The sequence below is a fragment of the Anoplophora glabripennis genome, unplaced genomic scaffold (genome assembly GCF_000390285.2).
Source record: "Anoplophora glabripennis isolate ALB-LARVAE unplaced genomic scaffold, Agla_2.0 scaffold56, whole genome shotgun sequence".
NCBI lineage: Eukaryota > Metazoa > Arthropoda > Insecta > Coleoptera > Cerambycidae > Anoplophora > Anoplophora glabripennis.
Genome location: NW_019416232.1, coordinates 1,442,259 through 1,469,043, shown reverse-complemented (window position 1 = coordinate 1,469,043; position 26,785 = coordinate 1,442,259). Strand labels below are relative to the sequence as shown.

The following is a 26,785-nucleotide window of genomic DNA, read 5'->3' as shown; positions in this document are numbered from 1 at the left end:
AACAAATGTTAAGCGATACAACCTCGGCGGAGCAGAATTCCAATGAACTATTTATGATGTCGAGATTTCACGATTTATTTCATTGATATAATTATCAATTGTGATAAGTGTTCAAATTGCCGGCTTCCGACAGCTATTGTTGATTAAGGAAGGCGTTATCACTGTTGGGAGTTTTGCATATCTATAACTGTAAGCAACGTGCTGGATTTTCATATACCTACCAACTCTTTGAGTATCGTTTGCTTATAGAAGATATTGATTTTAAATATAATCAGAGACAGTTCTAATAATAGCAATGTGACCACGTCTAGGGCCACGACCAATCCGTTTGCTAAGAAATATTAGATGTAAATATTTCGGCAATATCCCGATACAAAATAGCCTGTCAATCTTAATCACATGCATCGGCTTCAAGACAGATTAAGGTAGTACAACATTGTACTATTACCTTCTCTTATTTATTTTTAAATCTCTAGATTTATCTGTTTTAATATATGCCTATGTAAAGGGTGTTGCTTACCAAGGAAAAAATAAATAAGGACTTAAATACTGGATTCACATTTTTTCTTTCAGTTTATCAACTAATACCTAAGTATAAAAAGTATAAAAGTTAAAAGGAAAAAATCATACTTAATATAATTGTATAAAATATGTGCAGGTAATAGGAACAATTTCAATCGTGCTATATATAATGTCTGATATTTGGTATCTCGTAGTATCTATGTGTCCCTATAAAAATAGTAGTCCAGACTGTATCTGTTTCAAAGAGTCCATATTTGGGTGAATCGAATATCCACGGAGATTTTGTCTTTTTGGCTTTTAAATATCACTAGAACTGAAAATTTTTCTATGCGCATAAAAAAAACGTGGGCTTAACTATTGGCGGCATAAAATGTTAAAAAAATTCGAAAAATTTCATATTTTTCTTTCTACTTAAATAAGGACCTTTTCAAGAGTTGATTTTAGGCGCAAGTGGAAGAGGAAAAAAATTTTTGTAATTAAATTTTACAAAATATGACTACTTACAAATCGAATGAATCATGATTATTATTGTAAAAATCGAAAAGATCGTCAAAAATGGGGTAAAAAAATATTACTTTTTAGGGAATTTTTTTGGGGCCTTTAAGTTGGGTATAGGACTTTCATACTTGGCTCAAGAAAACTTCATGTTATGTAGAATCATCACACCAAATTTCATCAGTAAATAATATTTGAATTATACTTTAATCACAAAAGGAATGATGATTAAATTAATAATTAATTAATTACTAATTTTCGACATATTTTGAAAATAATTGTTGTTTAAACAATTTTAGAATATTTAAATAAATTTGTTTTTGACCTTTAATAAACAGTATATAAGTTTATGCCCTTACTTTTGATACAATAGAAAAATAAAGTTGATAATTAAAGGAAGTTTAAAGATACATAATTATCGGACTGTTGAAAGACCATAGACGATAGGCATTTGAAAATACGCTAATTGTTTTTTAAATCGCGAGACAGCGATTAAAAAAAAATCATCACAATCGGACCTCTAGAAGCTGAGATATTAAAAATTTTTAAGCGCGTCGCGGTTTTGAACTCGCCGTTTCAATTTCGAGCAGGCCGAAGCGGTTGCGCTCTCTGCTTGCATAAATAATTTTAAACGCGTTTTAAAGTAGGTTGCCAATGAAGAAAAGTATTGCAAACTTAGACCTAGTAAGTACTCGGAATACCAAAGGTATTTTTCGAAAAATTAGCCCGGATGTCCCAGTACATTTAGTGTAAATGACGGTTAACTTTGATCGGCTATAACTACGTAACTAATTGACCAATCGTTCTGTTTTTTTTTAAGGAAGCGTCTTTTCAATAACTTTGAAAACTTGCTTTAAAAAATTTGATTTGATTGAATATTCACAAAGTTATTCTAATTGTTTATAAGTACAAAAATTCGACAAATGTTTAAACAAGCGCCAGAGCTCTCCTAATTGACGGATTCGAATTTTTCAAAAACCGTTTGAAAGCTTGAGAGCCCTTCTATATGTGATTAAGTTTTCAAGTATCTAAGGGCCTTGGTCTTTGCTGTGTACAATTTTGAAATTTTGCAATTTTTTTTTCAAAATCTGGATTGCAAAATTATTATGCAAAATCTATCTAACCGATTTTGATGAAATTTGGTGTGATGATTCTACATAACATGAAATTTTCTTGAGCCAAGTATGAAGGTCCTAAACCCAACTTAAAGACCCCAAAAAAATTCCCTAAATAGTATTGTTTTTTAACCCCATTTTTGACGATCTTTTCGATTTTTACAATAATAATCATGATTCATTCGATTTGTAACTAGTCATATTTTGTAACATTTAATTAGAAACATTTTTTTCCTCCTCCATTTTCGCCTATAATCAACTCTTAAAGATACATAATTAAATAGGATGAAAATTAAGACATTTTTCGAATTTTTTTAACATATTGTGCCGCCAAAAGTTAAGCAAACGTTTTTTTTATGCGCATAGAAACATTTTCATTTTTAGTGATATTTTAAATCCAAAAAGCCAAAAATCTCCGTGAATATACGATTCACCGAAACCAAAACAAATACCGCCTACTCTATAGGTCGTTTTTATCATGTCAATGTTTCTAATGATATAGTTATTTTCTGATTTTATGTGTTAATTTTTGAATTGACACCACGTTTTTTTTTTGTTTCAGGTATGGCATCCATTCACTTCAAAAAACGATTGTAGGTATTAACATTTACTTATAAAGTTTTAATATTTAATATTTGTTCTGTTTTCGTCCTAGATAAATTTTCTTTTAATAAAATATCGACAATGTGCCCATGTTAAGGACTTATTGTCTAAAATGTTTATTTTTTGGCCAACTACGACCTATTTTATGGGTTCAAATTTCAAAAAAAAAGTGAGGAGGAATTCTTATTTAGGATAGCTTAAAACCTATCTGTGCCGATTTTGAATGTTCTAAAATACAGAGTGTCCGAGAAAAAAATATTATAATTGTAGGAATTCTTTAAATTTTTTTAGTACTAATACAAATCATTCTTAATCAGTACTTACAATTTGTTACAAAATAATCAAACTAAAGTTTGCAAAATAAGTAAAATTCAATTGTTCCCTCGAATAACAATGAAGAATCACCATTAAAACATTTACTTTGATTTAAATCTCTAATAATGCCTCGTGAAATTTAAGCCCATAAATGTGGCGGTAAAAGTTATCCAGTTGTCGAATGCGCATTTTGAATACCCACCTAAAAAAATGTATCAAAATCCGTCAAAAAAGGAATTTTTATAGAGTTGACTACGAAATAGTTCTGTGCAACTTAGAAATTGGAACGAATGAAACGATAAAGATTATAATAATATAATTAATTGACTCACAGTACATTTCAAGTTGAATCTAATTGGGTACCTATTTTTAATATCAGTTATTATAATTATACAGAAACAAGGGATTAATTTAATATTACCCATTGACGTTGTTAGTAATTGAAATGCAGATTGCATTTGAAGCGAATTTAATTGGAAATCCGTAATATGTATTAATTTGCACTTGAGGTTGACATTGACATGGAAATGGAAGCAGAAAACGAAAATCTTATTTTCTACCCTAAATGAATTAATTATTAATTAGTAAATTAATTGGCTATAATTACTATTAATTAATTTGATTCATAACAATAACACCAACATAGGTATTATTTGCTTCCTTGTCAAAATCTCAAGATGTCAGCATCGTTTATGCCCTATAACCTATTATAATTAGATTAAGATTCAATATTTAGATATGTAAAGCAAACATATTTTTTGATTTTTCTACGATAGACAAAAAAATCTTCACTAATTATTTCTTTGTGGCGTAGTTTTCTTTTATTTAATATTTTTGATATTTTGTCACCTTTTGTGATTTAGTGATGTATAATTATTATTTGTCTGCCTTTTATTTTTCAGAAAGAGATTTTTGGCTAGGCAAACATGATTCCATCGAATAACCTTTGACTAGTTCTTCTGGGCAATGTTTTATTCAATTATTTTTTTTTATAAGCGTCAAAATACTCAAATAAGAAGAGAGAAAACAAAAACATTATTAATTTTTCATATTTTTTAGGTATGAGTAAACTATTTGTTTTAAAAATTAAAATAGAAAATATACAGGATGTTAGAAGTTTGACTTTCTTCATTTTAACAGGCGATATAATACATTAAAATAAACAAAAAAACCTTATATGACATCGGTCCTAAACTCAACCATTTCCGAGAAAAAAATTATCTAAATCTCCAACTTGATGTACAAAAGTTAGATCAATTAAAGAATATTGACATAGCTGCGTGCATAGAATACCATATAATACAATGTTACAATCACTTTTTTGAATTTCTTTATGCTTAATTCTAAAAAATAATTATTTAAAATTCGATAAAATTCACATCGAGCAATGTGACAACGGCGCGGCGGTTAACACGAGGTACTAAGAAGTCCTCAACCAGCAATACACAATTCAGTTGGTATCTGCAATTCGATTGTGACAGAGTGTTTTTTGCGTACCACTATTTCCTTTTCTTGAGGTGTTTATCCTTGTTTTTTTTTAAATGTTTACCACCATACGTGATAATTTTCCCGCGAATGCGCCAAAATTGGATTCGAAGGTGTCGTGCGTGCATCGAAAATGGCGGTGGACATTTTGAGCATATGTTGTAGTTTGTTTTGTACTTGTGCGTTTAAAATTACTGAATTTAGCATTTTGGTAAGTACCTAAATTATTTTAAATACGTATGATTATTTAGACGATGTGAATGTTTGTGTACTTTAATTACATATTTTTCAGTTCCTGTTTTAAGAAATTCATAATTACTAAAATTGGAGCTAAACATTTATCTTCGTACTACAAAATCGATACATTTTATTTTATTTATTTAAAAACTGGAAAAGAATTTTCTTGAAATTTACTAAATGTTTTACCATAATAGTTGTTTACATTTTTGTTATTTCAGGACAAGTCTGCCACGTGCACACGTGGCATCAGCTGTGTAGCATTAAGTTAAGCCCTGTTGTCACCTTGCGATGAAACTCCCCAATATTAATACTCGCTGTATTTTGAAAACTGTTATTCTTACGCCCCTGTAATATCCAACTTTTTTGTTCATTTATGATTACTCTATCTCATGCTGAAATAATGGCAGTCAAACTTATTACACCCTGTATGTATTTAAATATGATGGAATGTAAGATAAATATTTCCGATTATTTATCAATTTGTGTATATGTATAATATACCCTGTTCAGTTTATTAAATCAATAACTACCATTGTCATGTCGTCAAATATTCATATCCTAATTTACGTGCAAATTACAAAATCATAGTAAAATTAGCATAAAATTGTGCGTAAATTTCGTGTTATTGTGATGCAATATAATATACCATACATATATTGTTTGACACACATTGTTTAGTGTTGATAGTGGGAAATTCTAGTAATTACTTTCATATGTTTTTAAAAGATTTTCTACAGTGTAATCGCGTACATATTTATTTTTATTGTAAGGAACCTGAAACTCAATTTTTGAAGTGTATGCGTCGTTCGGGTACGAATGCAAAGCCTACTATACTCATTTTTATATTTTGTTTGACAAGTGACAGATAGTAGTTTCCCCTCAAAACGCTTTTGTATCAAATACCTAGTTAATTTTATTAAGTTTCAGTAAATTTTTTTCTGACCGAATAATTTTTGTTTTTAATACTTACTGATTTACTTACCACATTGACAGGGTGAAAACTTGTTTGGTACCACTGATTTCAAAGTCACAGCATATGTAGTACACCAACGGTTTCATTTCCTTGTAGGCATTTTGATCTCATTCAGCCGTTTTCTCTGTCCTTTAATGGAGAAAAAAGTTATAAATAACTGAAATTAATAAGAGTGACTACTTGGTATAGATTATTTTATTAAATGCAAATTTACCAAAAATAAATAGTAAGACAGAAACAGCAGTAAAAATCGATATGTAGGTACGTCTAATTCTTGGTGTACTTCCCCTTAATTCGTGAAACATCATACAAACGAGGATGTTTCTAATAGTAAGTAATAAAATTTCGGAGAAACCCCACTCCCTTTTAGTACTGACGCGAGGGTTGAGGTGGAAGTAACACATAAATATTTAGGTGTACGGTTTTTTACCGAATGGTTAACTAAGGGCGAACCGAAACTTGATAACACGTCAATGTAAATTTTATAGGGTTTTCACTGCGGGCGTAAAGGATATTGGATTACTGAATTTTAATGAATTGGTTGAGCTTAAAATGTTCTCTTCGGGAGGAGAGAAAATTTAATTAGGGGATTGATGATTAAAAATTAATGCATCACTTTAGTATCTAACCATTTCCAGTTTAAGCTTTTAATTTCATGGTTTAAGTTGGACCACTGAAATAAAAGTTAAATTAAGTGGTCCGACTGGGATACAGATTTAACAATTTAAAAAACCAGATGAATTGGGAAAAAGCTCTTCCTTACTTTTCCGAAGCAAAATATTGGAAAAAATCGAAGACTCGAATTAAACATTTTCTTCATGATAATTGGTTACAAAAAAAATACGTCTTCTTGATTTATTCGACAGAAACAACAAATTCTGGGCAAATTTAATACATATTCTTAAAGTAGTTAATTTCAGGAAATCTAATACGGCTGCTATAATAAAAAACGAGTAGGTGCTACAATAATTGGAAAAGTAAAATTGAATTCATTAAGTCCTACTTAAAAGTATTTTAACGATGTAAACATGCAAATAAAAGCAGGGACGAAACTTTTTACTTTCAAACGAGGAAAAGTTGGTGCCAGAGTAAAATTTTAGCAAGTCTGTCATCGTTAGTAAGATTCGAGAGTAAATCGTTCATTGTGTTGTACATAACACGATAAAAAATCGAGCTTTTCGCAAAAACATAATTTTGGACACATAAGCGGTGCATGGGGAACAACGTAACGCATTTTTATCGACTACTAAAAGTCAAGAATGATAAAACAGTCGAATTAGCGATAATCTGTGATTTTCGGTACAGTTCTAAATTTGTTTGATTTTGATTATAGTTCAGTGAAGTGAATACCAATTATAATTAATTAATTAATTAATTAATTAATTAATTTATTTATTTTACATTGCCCAATATACTAGATCCACTTATAGAAAAAGACAAACAAATTGAACATAAAAGTGATCACAATTACAAACAGGGAATTAGTAATACAAATAAGAGCTGTATAAAAGTTTGATTAAACGCCTTCTACATATAGTACTAATATGGCTTCATGTTCCAGTTTGTGTTTAATGAAGGAATTGTAGACAAATTTGCAAATGTAGCCCAATATCTTAAAACTCCCATTGACATACTATAAACATGCAATGAGAAAGATAGTTTTAGAGTCCAATAAAACCCAAAGATCTTTAAAGCTGTTACTTCTAGGAAATAAAAGAAGTATCCAATGTAAAAGACAATAGCGTTATGTTTGAAAGAAATTATGTTGCGTTTGTCAATATCTAAAAATAGTTTATTGGATGATGCATTCACTCTGCTCACGCTGATTAAAGGTTTGGACAGTCGTACAGACTATCTAAACTTGAATATCATTTCAATTCATCCGCGTATAAAAGATAATTTATGTCCAAGTCATCAACAATATCATTTATAAAAATATAAAAAAGAGTGGTCCCAACTGAACGCTATGGAATACCAGAGGTTGTGATAAATGTATTCCATTTAATACCATTGCATCCTACTAGCTGCAAGAAAAATTTTACTAAATTTGAAATGTAACGGATATATGAAAGTTACGATAATGTAACACCATGCACTTTTGCATTGGCATAAAAAGCAAATGTTATAACTGAGCAGTGCAAAAAAAAATTGTGCCAGATGTTGGCGATCAGTTAGTTAATTCTTCACAAATGTAAAAAGGGGTTCACAATGAGTAAATTCAAATCCTTTAGAAAGATTGTTAATGATCGTAATTGACCTGTAGCTTTGAATATTTTCTTTATCACTTTTCTTAAAAAAAGGAAGTTTTGAGAAAACATTGTATTTTAAGGATAGATTAAATAATACAATTATGGGTGGAGTTCTTGCATATTGCCTAATGAATCGCGTTTTTTAGGGCAGCAACTACTTGAGATTCAGAAAACTGTGTCACCATTAGAAAATCGTTATTGACCCCTGTGTCAATACCATTATAAGAACTAGATGTAGAGTATGAACCTCGAAAACATTGAGCAAATAAATTAACTACACTTTTAACTTCAGAAGTTTCAGTATCTGTGTAGATATAGAACATAATAATTTGTGTGATTTACGGTTCATACTGATAAACTCCCAACAGTTTAGAATCATTTGTTAGACTATGTTCTATATTAAAACATTATTGTGTATAGTAGCACCCAATTCCGCTCTTAATAAAGATCCTATGCAGTTTAAATTCATCTACGGCTGATTGATCTTGTGAGTGTTTGTAATCTCTCTGAACTCTATATTTAAATTCTTAATAAGCTCTTATTATTGTTCTTGTTGAACCATGGAAAATAATATAGGTTTGTAATAAGATTTTTAGGAATAAATTGATCGATTATAGAATAGAATGTTAGACAGAAATCCCAGCCGGTAGTAACTAACTTCTGATAAAGACCAATTAGATTTCCTCGACTATAGTTATATCTGCGGTTGTATTTTCAGTTCGTTTCAAATTGCTTTCCTTTTTAGTCGGAAGAAATAAGAAGAGCAGGATGATGTAAATCTTTAATAAATAAGGAACGCAGGGATTTGATTTAAAAAACTTCATGTACAAACAGACACAAATAAGTGTGTTTCTGATTCACGCTGAGAGAGAGAGTAAATGCCCAGTGCGCACTTGTAGGTAGGGCTGTCTCAGACTCGGTCGTTCTCTACATATTTAAAAGAAATCCTTCTTTATCTTTAGATGTACTAGTTTTGACATTATGAAATATAATATGAGAAACTGCAACTTATTTTTGGTATAACACGACCCAGGTGTAGGTGCATTGAGACAAGAAACGAAAATTATTAGCTAATTCTTTGTAAAGTTTTTTTTACCTGGAGAAGAACTTTGTAAAAGTGAACAGAACATGTTTTTAAACAGTTCTATAAATACTTTCTGTTCAACACATTCTGTTGTGTTGTAGTTTCCACTGTATTTAACTATAAACAACTGAACTGAAAATTGTCGGTATTGCTACTAAAACCCAGCTGTTCATTTGTTCTGCGGAAAAAAGTTCTGAATGCCCGTTGGTGTCCGGGCCGACTTTTGTCTTCTCCCAGCTTCTGACGGGGTGTATTTCCCCTATCCTTTCTGGAACTTTGTTTCCTTTGAAAAGTTCCAGATAACAAACAGTTGTTAGATCAAACAGACGGTTTACTTATAACGCCTGCGTCCAGTTCATATTGTATGTCTTCTGCTGATATTGAGTTCCTTTGTTTATTACCGCAAATATCTTCCAACTCTCCAACTTCCACATCTTAATAAATTTAATTTCAATCTTCGTTTTGGGCGAGCTACAGAGCGAACGCCGACTGGATCTCCGTAGCGAATCAACGCTGAATATTGAGTTTAACTAAACAATGAAAAAATTGTATTATATATTGAAATGAACACACTGTATCTCGAGAAACGACACCGAGTAATAGCAGAGAAAATTTCATGAAATTATAATGTAGACTCTAAGAAAGACATAAATTACTTTTAAATAAAATTAAATATCTCCTTTCATAGTTATTTCATATAAAAACTAAAACATTATCAGTCAAAATTTAACTAATACATTGTAAAAGAGAAGCATGTCAAGAAAATAAAGTTTAGGTTCGAAGTAGAAGCATGAAAGTAAAAGAAAAATGCCACAAGAAGGGCCAATTTAACAATTTTACGAATAACTAAACGTTAAATAATCTAGTACAAAAGAAAATTCAAATATTATAGTATCAGAAAACACATAGGCTAGAAGTTTGTTATAAAAATTTGTCATGCAGAATGTCATATAAAAANTATAAATGACTTGTTTTCGATTCCAAGTAAAGGAGAGATCATTGGATATGCAGATGACACTGCCATATTCTATAAATCGGAGTCATGGGATGAGCTGAAAGAAATTGTTGAAACTGATTTGGTATTTATGAAGAACTGGTTTGATTATAAGCTCTTAACGATTAACTTTGAAAAAACGAATTATTTACCTTTTAGTTGCACTAAGGTCAATTTACCTCCTTTTGACTGTATAAGGATGAATACGGAAGCTACGTCATATACCATCTTACCTAAAAATGAAATCAAATATTTGGGAGTATATATAGACATCCACTTAAGATGGGATATACACATTAACTATGTTTTAAAGAAACTTCAGTTCATACTATACAAATTTAAATATTTAAAAAATATTCTCAGTATTCAGCAGCTTATAATTCTTTACCATGCTCTTGTCGAAAGTCATCTAAATTATGGAATACTGGGTTGGGGCGGATTAACAAAAAGTTATTTAACTCCTTTAAATATTATACAAAAAAGATTTTTGAAAGTAATACTTTCCAAAGATACGAAATTTCCGTCGGACGCTCTATATATAGAAGCGAAAGTCTTTGATGTAAGACAATTATACTTTTATAACTTAAATGTTAAATATCATGGAATTAAATCTGTAGACAGTTTACCAACACATAAATATGTCACTAGACAGAAAGATAAATATAATATTCCTTTTAGGGCAAAAACAATTGGGCAGAGATCATTTGCCTTTATGGCTCCAAAGGTATATAATACTGTTCCGAAACTAATTCAAAATATAAGGAATATTCATTCTTTTAAAAGAAACTTGAAAACCTATATGCTATCGAGTCCCAGAAAAACATTTGATGACCTCTTTGATTAAAAAAAAAAATGTGCGCAATAATTAAATTAAGGTGTCGTTTGTTTGTGTAATTAGATTTATCATTGAATTATAATTGTTCGTATGTGTAATTTAGGATTTTTTGTGTTATACTTTGTTATATTTTATTGTGTTTAATGTAATTTATGTGCTCGAAACAAGTGTTAATTCACTTTTCGAATAACCTTTATTTACCTACGATAGTTCTTAATTCCACTTTTAAGTGTATACATAAGATTTTATTTGTTTTTATATCCGTTTACTTGTATATACGCACCTTTACATGGTTGTAAATAAGTAGGATAAATAAATATTATTATTATTATTATTATTATTATTATAATATCTATAAGAAATAATTTATTTGCATCATATCTTAGTATTTAAGTATAAGAGGTTTATTTTTTTAGTAGATGCTGAAATTGTTTTATTTAACTCGAAATAGACTACAAAAAATGTTGAACAAAAATTCAGCCACATCTCATTCCTGTGTCAGTTTCCAAATAGTGTAATAGGAATAGAGAAGGAAATCAGGGTCTTGATTTCTCTCTGGCTCTGACTTGGCTAAATTTGAAATTACAATTGCGCAAAAACTAATGGTCCGACAGCGCCTGCCTTTTGCAGAATTAAAGTTGACATAATTGCCTACTTCTATGCCAAGTTTCAGCTTTTAATCTTCATAAATGACAGTTATGAATTTTTGAAAAAGGGCCGAATTTTCCAGGTTTTCCGTATTTTCTCCGGGTCTAATCAACCGATGGAATCGTTCGATCTCTCATTTTCTTCGAAATTTAATTTCCTGTAACTTTTCCATTTACGGAATTGAGATTGCTCTAGTAGTTTTGGTTTTATAAGCAAAAACTAAAAAAAAACGCGTTTTTGCACTAAAACGTTAATAACTTAATTAATGAGAGTTGTGAGTAGAAAACACATCAGAGTATATCTGCGGACTGTCTTTTAAATGATGGCACAGGTGGTATGCTGTTAGTATTTTTGTCACACAAGAAACCTATATTGACTGGCCGATAAACCAATTATTTATAATCTAGTAGATCAACTAGCATTTTAACATTAAGGTTATGTAAAGGATATATTATTTTATAAATACATTGTTAGTTAATAGGTACTTAATATTATATTGATGTTAACAGTATGGAACATTTTCTTACTCTAGACATCTGTCAATTTTTCAGTTCAGTTTGCCGAGTCTGCAAACATCTAGTGAGATTTTTTGACAAATTCTTGACTGGACTCTGTACTTCGAAATAGTACAATTTTCGTTCTTACCACTTTTATTCTACAAAAAATATTCCAAACATTTTTTCAATCACTTTATAGTTATTTGTTGTTTATCAAATTTTTAATCTGACGCCCCTTGTTCCACATTTAATGGTATTTTACAAAATTACCACATGACTTTCTCCATCAGATAATCGTTATTTTTTATGTACTTTTTTAATACTACTTCATTTTTCTAAAATGTTTGTTAAACCTTTCTGAATATATGTTTAGTTTTCTCCTGTTTTCCCCGTTGTCTTCCATACTATGTATCGCTCTGTATTCTTGTTTGTATGCAATGTATGGAATGTATTCATATATGAATATTTACTATAAACCTTAATTGTATTTGTAGGAAAGATATTTCGCATGCTAAAAGAATCACCCTGTATTCTATCGATCGATAATTGCATGCGAGAGCCTCGTGTCCTTACCCTAAATATAGGTGCCCTATATCTTCAAAGAGTCAACGTGTTCAATACAGATTGCCTTCATTAATATGAAATCTGTTCAGGGACGATTAATTAAAATAATGATGCATACTATAATTCGCCATAACACTGCAATTTACTGTCATAACATTTGAAAATAAATAGATATTCAGTTCATAATGGGTAAGTGTGTGTCTATGATTATTGGTATTGGTAAGAATGTCAAATCTGTTTTATTGACAGATAATTATTTAAGTATTATTTTAAGGGTCCACATTATGCATCCCATCTTCACGTCACTTTTAAAGATACAAGAAATGATATTTCAATTTTGATGAACATGAATATGCTAAAATTGAACAAATAAAATGTTCAATAAACTGGACATGTATTTGGAAACTATGAACAGTTAAAAATCAAAGACTGGGACGTTATAGGTCAGAAACTTCAAATCGTGCACGCTATGGATACACAGCAAATACATATAAATACCGACCAGAAGACCTAATATCCAGTTTCAGAGATTCTCCTCAACAAGAAGCTATAAGTTACTCCAAATGTCAAAAAATCAAAACCGACGACTTGGCAACTAATCAAGAAATTGTTCTTGTTTGGAATTTTAAGATAAATTGATAGGAGACAATTTCACTCTAATTTTGGCAGAGTGGAATATATAATTTTGAATATCTTTGACATACAAAAAATTTCGTGAAATGTATCCTAAAAAGTAAAATTCAGTGGAAAAACCCATGCGGTGCCATTGCGGTACAACAATACCAGTAAAGTTTGATACACAAAGCCAATAACAAAGCAGGCTAACTTCATTTCGTAAGAGAAACTTCTACATCCGTACGAGAACTTATCCTCGGACCTAATCCAAATCTTTAGCGGAAAGTGAGCTTTTTGCGCGGAAAAAGTTCGAGTCATGAGTCAAGTTGTAAACACAGGGCCCCGGCGGCGTATTCTTTTTATTATGGACGCTGTTCGCCTTCATTTTTAATAGAACGACGCTGATAATGGCGATAGATGAGAAAAAATGCCATTGACATGGCTGAATTATTGATGTCTTCGGAGGGGAGACTTGTCGATCGTATAAACGTACGTCAACGGAATATTGAAATATTAAATATTTATTATCTGCCGAGAGGTCGGTGTTTACACTCGAAGATGAGTAATGAATCTTCATTGATGTATGACTTCTCCTCAGTATTCTCGGGGAATATCTGTTCATTAAACTGAATTCGATAATAATTCACAAAAATGAAGGGAAGTAGGCCATTTTATTAAACAGGAAAGATTTTTCTGAATAAATATGTTTACTTGCAACTTGATGTGTTAAATGGAAACAAACAGTTTTTCAATTATGACAAATAAATACTAATCGGCTAATAGTAGCTGCGTTATTTTAGTGGATACATTTGCAATACACTGTAAACAAATTTCACTCAAATTTCATCAGTTTTATTCAGTAATATATCAATTTCTGTCCACACCCGATTGAGTGAAATTTTCACTCTATTAGTATGAGTGCAACAGAGTGAAACTATTGCATCAGAAATGAGTGAGGTTTACTCAAATTTGAGTTACTACTATCAATTGAGTCACTTTTCACATCACATTCTGAGTATATAAAACCAATTTAGAGTTGACTTTTTCTCTAATATGATTTAAATTTAACTATTTTTGAGTAGTTTTTTACTCAGACTTGGTTTATATTCTCCTTAAATTTTAATTTACTTGTCATTGTATTAAAGTCAAACTACTAAGCTGTGGTTTCTACACAGATCTGTTTTAGAGACAATATTTTAGGTCTCGATTGAAGGAATTGGTGAACTGATCGGACGAATAGATTGCCATAACCTATATTGTACGTTAAAAATACGTAATTATGGATAATAAATTTAACTATCCGTTTATGTAGCCAAATATAATCGAGATGTTAATCAATTAATATATCGTCTTTAATTATTGTAATTAAATCACTGCATTTAAAAATAATTTTCACTATAGAATAACCAGATAAACCGATACTTGTCCAACTTCAAAGCACACCATACGCCATACTGCCATCCACCACGCCACGGTCACGAGATAATCTAATGGAACAATGGGAACAGAAAAAGACAATGCGTCTGGATATGAAAAAGGGTGGGATCACTCCGTAATAAGGACATTTACCCTGATTTAGGTACAAGTGCACCAAATACGAGTTTACGTGAATAATTTATTTAAGGAGTACCTATATTGGAGTGAAAGCACTCAGTTTTAGTTTAAATATAATCACAAATGAGTAAAATGATCAAAATGCCCAATATTGAGTGAAAATGTACTCAATAATTTCAATCCGAACCTTTTTGCTTTCACCGATTTTTTTTGCAGTGTCCACTAGTATAAAGAACAAGGAAATGACAAACGCAAATATCTCCAAAGTTGGAATTCTATGACTATCGGAATCAGAGTATTAATTGTGTATTCATCTCTACGGTTCCTATATAGAAATATCAAAAAATGACGAAATATGTGCTAAATATTTTAAGAAGATCCCTATTACAAAATTCTCAACACATTAAAAATATCTAAGATATAAAGGTTTCTGTTCTTCGCCTGTGTCTACTGTCGATCTAAAATTCGTCTTTTAATCTCTGAGGAAATCACAAGCGTCAGTGTTAAATGGCAGACCCTGTATACGTGTGTTTTATTTGATATGCTTACTCATAATTTGAGTTGCCAACAGAAATGTCTTTTATGGGGATGGAAAATCAGTACTGAAATAGAATCGCGTACAAAAGCGTCCTACTTTGTCTTGAATGGCAAAGATTACAATCGGTATAGACTGATATCGATTACTTGGCGGTGCCGGATAAAGCGTTCGCCGTGCAGACATGCTTCTATTGTTTCTTCGCCGAGGCCAATTTCAATGAATTTTTATTAGCATGCTATTGATACTTCGGAACCAGTAACGTCGGTCCTGATTATTTGTAGCTTCATTATCTTAACGATATTTCGAGATGATCTAGAGTCTAGAGAGTAACTTTAATGAAAGTGAATACTAGAACTGCAAAAGTAACATTGTTATCACATAGTTTACTTTATGTGGAAATTTTGTTAAAAGTAAGTTTTATTCTTTTGAAATTGTCTGTCAACTTTTTAACAAAAACTAAATTTTGCTTGGTTGCCTACTGGACGTTTTGTTCCAAAAATGTTTATTCTGACTGACTATTAATAGGTCGGATTTCTGTACAATATACACAAACATACAAATCGCTGTAGGCAAAGATGTGGAGTTGCATGGCGACATGTCCACTAATTCATCATTCATCGTATTGTATTCATATGTTTATTTGCAATTATGAGCATACACGCATACGACAGACTGTCGTTTCATTAAAAAAAAATGAAAGTGAGAATCCGAGAAAATGAATGACTGCATGAAACTTAAACATTACCAGACACATGTTTCGTAATGAAAACTGAAATAGAACTAATGCTAATCTATAAAATCGAACTAGCAATTTGTCTGTTTACTACAGGGAAAAAGCCTGTCTGCGGCCACAACTATTTGCCTCTTTTTATGTGCTATGTAAGTCGGGAACGATTCAAGAGGTTCTTAATAACTTGTAGCCATTTTGATCATTGTTAATTTTTAACAGTCAGTTATTATTAAGAGTATTAACACATTTAAATTAAATCATACATACTGTTAAGCTTCAATAATTAGGTTATACTCTGCAGTTCTATAGGAATTAGGATATATTATACAGGAACACCTCTGTAATGTTTGCAGGGAATTCATAATAATTGTTTTTTTGACTACCTCTAGAGAACGTGATACAATTCAATTACAAGTTTGCTAGGAAACTATTCTGAGAGTTTGAAATTTCAGTTCATTTAACTTCATACGAAATTATAAATATGTAACATGTATGTAACATATATTTACTTGTGGCAGCGGAAAACCATAAATCAATTTTCATTAAAGTACGTTAAAGAAACACCTTAATACAAAACAGTTTTAAAATTCTGTGATTTGAAAATATGGTATCACAATTCAGTGTTTCAGAAAATCCTTTAGAGGTCAAATGGAATACCAACAATATTTTATGATTCATGATGCTCATAATATTCGTGAAATAAGTAATTTTTAACACATTCTTTGACAATTTGTTGCTCCCACGATTCAGTATGTACACGTTTTTCTGAAGCTTCCTCTTTTGGTGAAAAATTATCATGGATGTCCAAATTCATGTCATTAAATTTATTCATATATTAAAATCTTTAAAAGAGATGTTCAGTGTAAATACGTTTTTGTTTTATTGAAGAGAACTTCTGCTCAATCTTTTATTATATGTGGGTTAAAAATCATTTGAAGAGACGTGTTGAGAATAGTGAAAAAGACTTAAAATTTCATTGTTTTACTGCCATCCGCCGACTTCTTCCAATTCTAAAGTATGCGAATTTTATTCCTTCTTAAGTGCCTCTGAATTTGATATTATAATATAATCAATGCTAATACAGCGTAAATTATTCTTCGCGAAAGTACTATTTGAGATCTACAGGTCTTTGTAAAACGGAATTTTAATTTATTTTGATACTTTTGATACTTATTTATAAAATGTTGCTAATGGTTTTAAATAAGAAATTATATAAAAATTGTCATTTCATATAAAATTATATGAGATATAGGAATCAAATACCTACGTGTCTAGTACTAAAAAATATGACATATAATGTGGCCCAGTAAAAATTAAACCACCTTTCCAAAATTTTTTAGCAAGTACGATTCGATTGTTTTTTTTTATACTATTTTTGAGAAAAAAATTTTGTACATTTTTAAACTGAAACAGAAACTTCATAAATTTAAATCCTTAAGTCTCTATAAAAAAATATTCTGCATAAATCAATGACATTTGGGATATATGGATTCCAAGTGTTGCTGATTAAGGCTACGTAGGTTTCCAATAAAAAATCCCAAGTGATTTTCTTAAAAAAGTTCATCTAAAAAAATTGCAGCGGACCATGGTTTGCCAATTGGATTATCGCAATTTGTTTACCAAGTTCATCTAGAAGGTACATACAGCCGGTAGCAGCAGCTTTGGAGTGTATTCCTGAAGTTATAAATTCTTATATTTGTCGTCACCTGTCGTCACCCCTCGTACAGGGTGTTCAAAAAACTGCTCCATACTTCTCTCAACTTTAAGCAGCAATAACTTGGTTATTTTAAATGGTACACCCAGTATATTTTTTACTTTGGAAGTTAAAAAATTTAAAACTCTTTCAAACTATTATAGATTCCCTATACTTATCTCTAACGGTATTGGAGATATTTGTGCCGTTTCGTTTTTTATCGAATTTTTTGGAAGACGTATCCACGCGTCTTTATCGAGGTCTTTATTGAATTGGTAAAGCGTCAATCATGACAATATTCAAAAAAAATTTCTAAAAAAATATTTTATACGCAGAATAATAATTATAAACAGTATTAATTTTGTATAATTATGTTTGCTGTACGTAACTGAATTAAATTGATTAGGAACAACATGAAAGATATTTATTAAAGGAAATTTTACTTTTAGAACAAAGAAAAATTTTAATTGATGATTGAATTGATCACCATTCTCTTGAATACAGCATCTTATTCTACCTTCAAATGATATTCTTACATTCTTTAGAATATCAGAGATAGGTATAGGGAACCTATACACAGTTTGAAAGAGTTTTAAATTTCCTAAGTAACTCCCAAAGTATACCGGGTGTCCCATTTAAAATAACCAAGTTATTGTTGCTTAAAATTGAGAAAAGTATCCAGCAGTTTTTTGAGCACCCTGTATAATACTAAGTGACGACAAATATAATAATTTATAACTTCAAGGATCTTAAGCTAAGCCTGCATTTTCACTAAAAATGAAATATCTCGCAAACAATAAGTACTAGTTATGCAGAACCTTTAATAAAGTTTACCTATTTTTTTTTTGGTGCTTTCAAAAATACAGTAAAATACAGGGTGTTTCATTTAAAAATACGTAACTTTGATGTGGTACGCATTTCCTGGATACCTTGTATATTTTAAAATATTTTTAAAATGTAGCCGTAATCAACTTACACATACCCACCTAAACAGGTTTCTATAACATTTGCCGTTTGGTCCCTAGCCACCGAGGTGTTACTGGTGGCCCACCCTGTATAAGAATATTTATAATGTTGCCCTAATAGTGGTGTATTACTTGAAATTGTTTAACTGTTCTATTTGTTTTAGTATTACAAAAAATGGCAATATCTTGGAAAATTAAACAAGTTGAAATGAAATTGAAAATAATGAGGAATTTGTCTCTGTATTATGTAGAATTGTATATCAACAATAAAAACAAAATGGGTTCATGAAAGTTGTATTGGATTGCCAAAATAATGGTTTTAGATGTAAAAAATGCGGTCGGTTATATCCTCATTTTATTTTATAAATTAATACATTAAATTTGTTGGTTAACATAATATTACAAATGAACTATGAAGAACATGTGCTCCTTCCAAATCAAAAATTTCTTAAATCGTTGTAAAGTATTTTCTGCGAATACCAAATTTATTGTCAATATTAATGATTTGTTGTTTTGTAACAGCACTTTCTCTTAATGGTGTCTAGTTCCAATCATTTTTCGGACAAATCCACAAACTTTTTCAAGACTTTGGACTCTTAAAACTTGTCTGTCAGACTCTGCAGCAATGTAATCGGTTACTAGACCGACTAAAACTTAACTTCGCTTTTTTTTAATTTTCAAAAAAATATGCAACTTAGCCAGTGATATTTTTCAGGCTTTTCCATTTTTTAAAGTCTACCGCCTCTGGCGCTTCATTTTTAACAACTGATGGCAGTTTTTCTTTTTCTAAAGCAAGACAAGAGGGGACGTTCAGATATTTCGATTTTTTCCAAGAGAAAAAAAAGAAACTACAAAAATCGATAGTTATAATTGTCTTGTAGATATAAAAAATTAATTATGAAGTTGTGGTACGGATTAATTTAAAGATTCACGAAGTTTCCTGTAAGTATTTTTAATATAATTATCTGCATTAAGTATACTTTTCGTACAAACATCAAACGTAAAAGCTTTTTACTACTTGGTCATCAGTTTTTCGTACTTTACTTTGGCAAAACTTTTAATTGCGCGGAATATTCATCGAACCCTATGATATTCCAATCCTATCCCATCATCTCAAGATCTTAGGCATGTTGCTGCCCGTAAACTGAATTCGAGATGTAATAAAAACATCCCTTGCCTTCGGACCGCCGCCGTCTAAGGCCAATGTCCGGATTGCACGACTGGCTTTCGTCCCGCCTTTCTTGCTAATTCCTCTGGGATTTTTACGGGGTTTGAAAAGCGAGCACCGCCGTAATGGACAGAAACCATTCTTACGAAACTAATCCCATTGATATTCTTACATTTCCATTCAAATTATTTGCAAATGTGATTGTTTAAATCGAGTTTCGGGGGCCTTTTTATGATGTTCTCTTCCAGTTTCGAGCGTTTCCAGTGCGTTTTGTTGGCTCGTCCGTTCACATGGATTTTATTTCATTAATCAACGGCAAATTCACTTCCTGTGCCAAATAAAGAATTTAATTGTTACTGTTGTTGACACGAAACACGTCCTAATTAATTGTGACAATGTGTTGTTGCCCCAAATTATGCATGTAAAAATATATTTCAAATTGTTTTTTACTAAATTGTTTTAACATTTTAACTTTTAATTTAAACTCTACCGTTTTTTAAGTTGACCCAATTTTTTGTACTGTAAACGTTATTTACGTGGCGGTACAGTNTTAATGCTTCGTATACGAAAGACTTGGAACACAAAACCGTGTGTGTCTAAATTAAGTTTCTTAATTAAAGACTCTCTCCAGAAGTCAGTCACAATTCTTTTGTGGAATAGATCCCTATTCCCTTCGGGTTTCCGTAGATATTCCAAACACGAATGTTATTTAACGTAGATGTCACCCGACTGGGAATGGTGCAACTCGAAAATGTATAATACTGGCTGCGTCAGCTTGCATCTCTCATAAAATGTTGTCTGGGGGATATCGTTCTTAATTCATGGCTGTTGGGAAGCCGCCGATTTTCTCATGATATTAACATCAAAATCTCCAATATGAACCTACACAATTTTCTGATTGTGTAATTCGTGTAACTACATCTTATTTAAGAAAAAAATAAAAAATAATCATTCTGATCGAATTTTTAAACTAATAAAAGTACGTAATCATTACTAGAAAATTTAATTATTTTGTAGGTTCAGGTTTTTCATCAAATTCAACGCCAAAGTCTAGAAACCTAATTAATTGTGACAATGTGTTGTTGCCCCAAATTATGCATGTAAAAATATATTTCAAATTGTTATTTACTAAATTGTTTTAACATTTTAACTTTTAATTTAAACTCTACCGTTTTTTAAGTTGACCCAATTTTTTGTACTGTAAACGTTATTTACGTGGCGGTACAGTGTTTCAAATTTGTGATTCTGGTATCTTACTCGTAGGAGACAGATATGTCAAATAAAAGAAAACGCCATTCAATTATGTGTTTATATCTTATACTAAACAAGATGCCATTAAGTATAAAACTGACTTTTGACACAAGACATTGCACTTATAACTGTTTCCGTGATATATTGCTAAAGTTTGACTCATCGAACTATGGAAATGAAACATTTAATATCAGCCAAATATCTAAGATAGTAACAATTAATTCAGTGGTGTTTTACCTCGAACTACCTCGACTTAACGTTTTATTGAAAATTGCTGTTACTAATAACGAAACCTTGAAGTATGAAAAATAAACTGCGTAGTATTACCACAATGCTTTTGTTACGATCAAGAAATAATGAAACCTCTCCAAAAAGCTTGTAACACAAATGGTCGGTTCACAAAACATTGGCTTGTTTGAAATGCTCTTTGTAAAGTTTTGCACAGCTTTACATAAAAAAGTTAAGTAATGTTTTCTTCTCAATGTAATCTGATTAATGAATATTATTATTTTTAAACTTAGAAGCACTTAGTTCTCGGATTAAACCCGAGGAGATATCTATTACAAAATGCGCAGTACTGAAATAAAAAAAGAGGTAATGAATTTTAAACAATGAAGCCTGCTAAATGTGGCAATACTACAATATTTCATTCATAAATGAATTATAGGAAAAAATCATATGAACTAGGGTCCTAAAATGTTTTGTTTTCAGCAAATAAGGCGCTAACGTTTTCGAAAATATCATTTACAACTTCTGTTTTATTTACTGTTAAATTGACATGTCTTCGAAGTTATTTTCTGCTTTAGCGAAATGTCCTATTTATGGTTGATTAAAAAACTTTGGTAAATTGTTGAACAATTAAAGATATGTATATGGTTTTGTTGAAAACTTAAATATTTAGTATATAATTGCAGAGTAATTAGATTAAACTTGCAAAGAAATATATATTCATGTTGACTGATTTTTTCTTTCTACTAAATCGATTACTTTTACTCTTTGTTGTGGGTTTCGATTAATACAATTTGTTAATGCTTCGTATACGAAAGACTTGGAACACAAAACCGTGTGTGTCTAAATTAAGTTTCTTAATTAAAGACTCTCTCCAGAAGTCAGTCACAATTCTTTTGTGGAATAGATCCCTATTCCCTTCGGGTTTCCGTAGATATTCCAAACACGAATGTTATTTAACGTAGATGTCACCCGACTGGGAATGGTGCAACTCGAAAATGTATAATACTGGCTGCGTCAGCTTGCATCTCTCATAAAATGTTGTCTGGGGATATCGTTCTTAATTCATGGCTGTTGGGAAGCCGCCGATTTTCTCATGATATTAACATCAAAATCTCCAATATGAACCTACACAATTTTCTGATTGTCTAATTCGTGTGACTACATCTTATTTAAGAAAAAAATAAAAAATAATCATCATTCTGATCGAATTTTTAAACTAATAAAAGTACGTAATCATTACTAGAAAATTTAATTATTTTGTAAGTTCAGGTTTTTCATCAAATTCAAGGCCAAAGTCTAGAAACGTTTTTGGTTGTGACAAAACGTCATTATCAATGTTGTAATAACATAATGCAGGTGAACTTTTTAGATAAGGATATAATATTACATTTTTCAATTTTTAACATTTCTACAAATGAAGAATTTTAAAATTTAGGTCCTTCGACGCGAGTTTGTTCGTACACCTTCCACGAGCTTGAATCGAATTAAAATGAATCTTTCTTATGAAAATGTTGAAGAAAATGTCGTAGAAATATTTGCTGGTCCAAAAATAAAACTGCAAAATTACTATGTTAATTTACCGATTTTTCATGAATTTCGAATTTGGCACATTTCAATTAGAATGGAATTTTTGAAAGAATCACTGTAATTTTGCGTTTTTCCCGGATCATGTTACTATTATCTCTAGTAATATACAAAATTTCTACAAAAATAGTTTTCTGACATTTTTTTTATTTTTATTTATATTTATTTATATTTTGCTAGTAGCACATACATATAAAAATGATTACACGCGTAAAAAAAAAGAAAGTGGTATACACATAATGATNTGGACGAAAATCAAATAATTGACGTCTTCCACTTGTCTTATTGCTGTCATTTGTATGCTAATTTCTATTAAGTATTATTCGTATCTAATTAAAATTATATCTTAGCTTACACATTAAATTGTATACTCGTATACATAAATGTGAGATAGAATGCTTCGTTTTTGGAGTTACATGAAATCAGTTGTTTATGGAGAAACTATAAACACTTGAGAAGAACTTTAGTAGCAGGTTTTAAATGCTGCAAAGTCATTTCTTATTAAGGATTTATACTTTAAAATTAGACAATCTTTTAATAAACGTGTTGATAACTCTATTGAAATTAGAGGTGGACATTTTGAGCAATTATTGTCAAAAAGGCATATCTTTTAGTAATGCTTACTATTTTACTGTTCATTACAATTTTTAATTCTAAATAAATCCTTGTTTTTGACATTTCTAAATTATTTTAATTATTTCAACTATTGGAAGTTTCAAAGCCAAATATCTCGGAAACGGTGCGAGACAGCTACATTCATAAAGTCCACCTTTTTTGTGTAAAAAAAGTTGGAAAATAAGAATTTGATACCAAAGATGAGATACCTTAAAGTACAAAAAAGTTATGTCGTATCCAACACCTTCAATCTACGGCAGCTGGCGCCCTCTATGAACTATAACCAAAATCTGAACAAATCTCAATTCCTCTATCCAAAGAACCCCAAACTCCAAAATTTTATGTAGATATTTGCATTTATTAAGAAATAAATGGAAATAAACTAAAATAATATTTTACATTTAACACCCTGTATCATTTTAACTATCAACTTTTGTACTAAGGTAAGTTCGGTTAAATAGCAATATTTTTGCTTCGGGAATCTACCCATGAATTTTGGCCCATTACCTCGGGACCACCGAATACCTGTATAGACGTATTGATGATTATTTTTCTATTTATTTGCTTCTTGCTGTAACATTTTTTAGACTTCATGAAAACATCACAAATTTTATTGGTGCTAAAGCTACTTTAAAAACCATATAAACAGAGGGAAAAAACGACAATAGCTTTGTCTCATTTTCCAAGCAAAAGTCTAAAGAAATTTGGAAAATATTACTAAAAACAGTTGCCCTTTGATTCACTATAAAAATCTAAATGGAATAGATCGATTTGTAATGAAAATTGTAGGGTATCTTAAATAAACCCTATCTGCTATCAATCTTTTGACTGGAGAGGTAAATCAATAATTTTTTTCCTCGCGAGTATAAATGTGATCCAGGATTTCTACGATACTGATTTTATTTCAACGAGAAGTGAAATAAAAATGGCATTTCTGGATTAAAGGATAAAACTAGCTGATTTGATGGCTGCAGTGATGTGAAGGCATTTGTTATTGGCGGACATAATTCCATGTTTTAAAATGAAATCTCGGATTATCAGAGGGTTCCCAGTGTTATTCCAAGTAAAATTATTGCACCTTGCTTAATATGATTAGAAGAATTTTTATTGGGCCAATAATACAGTTTTCTAGATGTTCAAAAATTATTCATATTCCAAATGGTTTTGGACCTAACCTACTTAATACAGTTAGCTTCATTTGTGGCGGCTTTTTGCATGTTACAATAAATTGGTCAATTTAATGGTTAAATTTACAAGTTGCAAAACATTAGCTTATATATTCTGTTAAAATATACACACTTGTAGGACTATCGACTGTAATTTATGTAGAAAATGCACTACAGTTTTTAAAGTGTGGTCTTTAACGTTACTGTAATTTGGTTAAATATTCACTTTTTTGCTATAGATAGGATATTCATAATTGTCTTAAAAAATACTAATAAAATCACAAAACTTCGTCAACTTAGGAACTTTTCTGTACATTGTAGCTTCTTCTTATTGAGCAAAAAATTGTTAAAAGTAAAACTAATTTTAGTGGAAGTTTCATGTATCGACACCATTATAATAACAGTGTTTCTAATAAAAGGTACGTTGTGCTCATAAGTAGAAGTTTTAGCTAAATAAAAATGTATGGTCTTAATTACCAGTATGTTTTATTTACAGAACTACATGGGTTTATAATGTTTATATGGACAATAAATTTCAATAAATGGTATTACCTCTATATGTATATTCCCATAATTTTCAGCAGGAATTATCCTCTAAAATACAACCTTATACATAACAGATAATTTCGGAGCCGCTGTAACGATAGTTTGCTTGCCTTCTATAATTCACTACTAGTTCTGCAGGAATAAACTCAACTGAAATAATTATGCCGGAAAAACGTTCATAGCCAGCTTATAATTAATCTAAATTAATTTAGTGCGATTGAAGCTACAGAAAAACAAATAATCTACTATTGGCATGAGTTCGGAAACAAATATGTTGTAGATACAGAGTCACGTCATTGTAGATTAGACTGTTACAATTTAATGCTAAACAGGCACCAAATATAAATTTTTGTAGTAAAGATTTTCGTTTTTGTAGTATATTGCCATGTATAAGCATTAAATGTCATTAAATATAGTTTCGGTAAATCACGCCAATCGAATGTAGCAAAATGTCTGCATTTCGAAAAATATGATGCTGAAACTTTGTAGTACTTACTGAATTTTATTGTATATGTACATAGTTGTAAAAGGTTATAGCTGAAGTTGTAGCAAAATGTAATACGTTTTCGGCAAAAAAAATTGCGGTTACATAAAGGGTGTCCAAAAATTTAATTTATTGGATTCGGCATAAAAAGTTTCAAGTTTTTATAGAAAGTGGCCAAAAAAAATGATGGAATATGAAGTCCGGAAAATGTGAAAAGCTCAAAATTTTTAAATGGAAACCCCCAATTTTTTTAACATATTCGCATTCTGCAATAAAATTGAGTGTTACTTTGTTAAAGTTTGCCTATACCTAAACCCAGTCGTTTTCATTTTATTTACGAATAAACATTTCCCTTTTCCTAAAATGATGTTTCTATTTGTTTCGCACATTTTAGGTTGGCACACTTAGGTTGGTAAGTAACATGACAACTATCATAGGTTTTTAATTGTGACTAATAGCCTTCACTTTTAAAAATGCCAGGGAGATTAAACTATATTCATGAAGATTATTTAAATTTGTTCATTATTTATGGACCATGTGATAAAGTTATTTCAAGAATTTGTGACATGTTTGCTGCTACATATCCAGAAAAACGGAAAGCATCTCAAAAAAACTGAAAAACATAATAGAAAAAATTTCGGGTCCGTTAAGGTTAAATGTCACAAAAATGAACCAATTTTTAACGATGAAAACATAGAAATAGCTATTTTGGGTTATTTTGCTGCAAATCCCACATTGTCCATCCACCTTTATTGAATTGGAGACTGAAATAAATAAGACTTAAATACAGAGAATACTTTCAAAGCACAAATTTAAGCCATATTTGTATTCTGTAGTTCATTACCTAAGTGACTTGAACCCACATTGATTTATGATGTGAAATTTTCGAGACAAGTGGCACGGCTAACCTAAAATGTGCGAAACAAATGGAAACACCAATTTAGGAAAAGATAAATATTTATTCGTAAATAAAATGAAAACGATTGGGTTTAGGTATAGGGAAACTTTAACAAAGTTACATTCAAT

General features: G+C 30.5%; 1 protein-coding gene and 1 long non-coding RNA gene across 4 annotated transcripts in view; one reads left to right on the top strand and one right to left on the bottom strand.

Moving 5' to 3' along the window:
• LOC108903654 (fasciclin-2) overlaps positions 1–26,785 on the top strand; it is a 530,484-nt gene that overhangs the window by 208,571 nt on the left and 295,128 nt on the right. The window lies entirely within an intron of this gene.
• On the bottom strand, positions 10,055–10,624 carry LOC111691909. Its single transcript, XR_002763085.1, has 3 exons — positions 10,464–10,624; positions 10,228–10,308; positions 10,055–10,133 (listed from the first exon to the last, which is right to left on the bottom strand). It is a non-coding gene; the product is annotated as an uncharacterized LOC111691909 (long non-coding RNA).